Source organism: Microtus ochrogaster, chromosome 1 (genome assembly GCF_000317375.1).
Source record: "Microtus ochrogaster isolate Prairie Vole_2 chromosome 1, MicOch1.0, whole genome shotgun sequence".
NCBI lineage: Eukaryota > Metazoa > Chordata > Mammalia > Rodentia > Cricetidae > Microtus > Microtus ochrogaster.
The window spans coordinates 6,202,643-6,206,350 of NC_022009.1; the positions used below are offsets into that span (position 1 = coordinate 6,202,643).

General features: G+C 37.4%; 1 non-coding gene across 1 annotated transcript; it reads left to right on the forward strand.

Annotated features, from left to right (window-relative positions):
* Positions 1–976: 976 nt before the first annotated feature.
* LOC113457009 lies at positions 977–1,167 on the forward strand. The gene has a single exon (XR_003377670.1). It is a non-coding gene; the product is annotated as a U2 spliceosomal RNA (small nuclear RNA).
* Positions 1,168–3,708: the final 2,541 nt, after the last annotated feature.

A 3,708-nucleotide genomic window follows, 5' to 3' on the forward strand; every position in this document is an offset into this window, starting at 1 on the left:
CCAGTAAGACAGAAACTTCCATCTACAGACTAGACTCTAGTTTTGGCACAGTACTGCAAGTACAATAAGAATGAGATCTGCTCCATGTACCATGGCTAAATGTATAATGGGAGAATAGTTCACGGTTGTTGAATTTCTCATTATGACCACCATTGCTTTTCTCCTGATTAATTTTTACTCACCGAGCACACTGTGGTGTAATATGGTATATTTGTTTTCTAATGGCACCAAGGTTATTTCACATTTGTGGGTCTCTAGTTATGTAATTTTCTTTCTCACCTTTTATAGAACTCCTATTTTTTTCTTCTAAGTTCAGAGGACACTTTTTTAAACCATAGCCCTATTTTCTTTTCATCCTGTTTTCATGTCATTTTAGGAAAAGAAAGCATTTCTTTCAAGTCTATGTTTGAATTAACATGAAACAATACTTAGTATGTCAATCTGTGATAATTATGTTTCTTTGTCCTGGAAACTTGACTGGGGGTACAAATGTAAAGGGGACAGACAGACATAAAAATGTGAGGGTCGCGCGGCCTTGGTACACTCTTTGAACGGCACCACCTACACCATAATACAGAACCTCAGCACACTATTATGTAGAGCAAAGAGGGGAGGAGTTAGCTCATATCAGTAGGACGTCTCTGTGAGCAAGCTGTCTAAGGCTGTAACTATCTAGGAGTAGGAAGCTGCAGCTGCTATTTTTTTCCTCACACCTCTCAATCATTCATAAACATAGAATTTGGTCTAAAGTAAGCCTGTGACAATTTTGAGTCTTACCAGGATGGGGAAGGTTTTGTCAATTTCCCATTGGTTTGAGGCATTGTAGAATTGGTCATCCTCATGTCAACAATACTTTTCCCCTGAAACTTTCTTTGTTCTTTGAATGTTTACTCAAGGCTAACTTGTTTCTCCACAATCCCTACCATGAATAGTAGCATATGCACACATAATTTGTATAAAATAATACGTAATATTAATCAATTTACAGACTTTTGGCTACAATCAAGTGTTATATCTGTTCCTTTCAGTTTAATATTTGGTAAGTCTTCTAACTGAAGACAGTGTATTAAGCGTATTTTGGGGGCAAGGAGACAGAATAGGGGCTTGCTCCATCTATTCCATGCATTGACCTGGTGTTGCCATACCTGCAGGATCATTGCACCAAAATATTTTCCATAATAAATAAAAACGAAAAATAAATAAATTGATTTTGAGAATCTTTGAATCGTATTTTGTAGGGGATGTATGTTATATAGGGCAGAAATCTGTGTAGGTACATGGGCACCTTGAAGCCCGTGGAAGACATAAGCTGTTCTGCTTTCTTTCTCTCCTCGATATTCTCTTAAGAAACAGTGTCTCTGTCAAGGGTTTAGGCTAACTGCCAGCAAGTCTCACGATCTTTCTTCCTCTCTCCATATAAACATAATACTTAAAGGATGTGTGGTCATGACCAACCATTAATGTAGGTGCTGGAAATTTAAATCTAGGTTCTCATGCTTCCAGATAAAATGCTCTTACATACCAAGCCATCCTCCCAGCCTTAAGTATATAATATTTTAAAGTATTATTAGTTAGCTTCACTGTATTCTAGAAACAAAGGAGTTTAAACTGCACACAGAAAACCGTGAACAACTTAAAGATAAGTTTAAAAAGATGTTCTCATTTCTAAACATATTTATGTTAATTTTTTATTTGCAACAATTTGCTTATATTGCTGGTTGTATTGAAGTTCATGTTGTGCAGATCATCAGCTTCTTAGGCAAGAAGCAACTTATGCTCAATTTATCTTTAGAAAATATCTTATAAAACTTAGGTTTTTAAATATTTATTGAATGCAAAGAAATTTGTGTGTGTTTGTCTGGGGGAGAATCAAGCAGGGCATATATTTCATAGCTCTAAAAAAATCAATGTCAACTTTTATATTTTAAGATAAACACATGTTTATTGGTAGAAACTTAAAAGCATTTAAACAACAGAGCACATAATATCCCATATTCTTCTTCTGTGATCAAGGATATTAACTAGGAAAAGCTCAACTGATCACAGAGAAGTCTTCAGCAGAGACAGGAATTCACCAAAATTCTGTAGGTTCATAAATAAGACAAAGCAAGAAACCTCTGGAGAGCCAGGGGATGCTTTGATATAGAGCATTCATTAATGAAAAAACAGGGGCTTGGGATTCTCAACACAAAATTTGTCACCCAAGGTTCTGATTTGTTGGTTCTTGGTCTCTCTCTCTCTCTCTCTCTCTCTCTCTCTCTCTCTCTCACACACACACACACACACACACACACACACACACAAATTTAAAGTAGAGTCAGAAGGAGACAAGGACAATTTTGGTTTTGGAGTTTGGAAGAGGAAAAAGCAGGACAGGTAGGCAGATCCTGAGGCTGCTAAGACGAAGGGGATAGAAAGTATAGAAGGAATGCAAATTATACTTTCTGAGTTATATGCCAGCATGGCAGGCTCAGCAATGGACGTCCTCCAGTCATCTCATGGAGTTGATGGGTTCTTCAGAGACATGGGGAACGTGCTGACTGAACAGGCAAGCAGGCATAGAATTTCAGCTTGTCTGTGGAGAAGAGATGGCAAGATGCAGGAAGAGAGATAAGGTTATTTATACCATTAAATCGTGGAAGCTTCACAGTGAGTCTGCAATTAGCTACTGAGGCAAGAACTTTAGGGTATCTAGATATACATGTAATTAAGGGGATTTCCATAACATGCCTTCAGGTGTGTTATAGCTCTCTCCATATGTTATATTCAGGTTCTGAAGCAGGAATCCTTCCCTACAACAGGATGTCTTTGGCCTTGTTTGGGAAACACCTGCTGTCTATATAAAAGATAATTATCAGTTCTTGAACGAGCTATTTCTAAAGGGATACTAACCATACACCAAGATATATTTTGTAGGGAACTTCACCATAATGAGATTTATAAGTTTGCCACAGGTAATGTCTTTTGTTCCAAAGGAAGTGAGCATAGATATTTCTGTCCCAGTTGCTGTTTGGGAAGTCTGGCTGCAAATATCTTTTACTCCCCTTCTTGACTGGCAGTCCCCTCAGCTCTGTATGCTAATGTTCTTCAGGTTCACTGAATTATCCCCTTGGAATTCTGCAGAGAACAATCAGCGAGTCTTAAGGGATCTGAGTTTTTTCTACTACTCTGATCCTGACTTAATTCTGACTTGAACTTAAGCAATCTGAAATATAGCTTATAATAACTCCACTATAGTGTAGACACATATAGATAAAACATATGTATATTCAGGAATTCATGTTTTATTCTTCCTTCATTGATTTGTTAGAATTAAAATGTTTGACTAAATTTTATTCCTAATTATTTGAAAACAAACGCATTTATGAAAGCAACTGTTATGTGACTATATTAAAAACCAAAATGTTTTAATTACAAACTGCACTGATGAACCATTTTTCTTCCTAAACTGTGTGTTTCTGCATGGAGAAAGAAGTAGTTCATGTACATATTTGTGTGATTGTGTTAGGATGTGTGCCATGTATGTGCATGGAGGCCAGTGGATTTCAGGTGTCCTACTCCGTTGCTTTCTGTGTTGAGAGACCCATTGACACAGGGTCTCTCACTGAATCTGGAACTTTCTGCTTCTTTGCTACCTAGCCCCACTGCTGGCCTTCTTTCCCCACTGCCAGCACTGGGGCCACACACTCTTTTTTTTTTTTTTTTTTT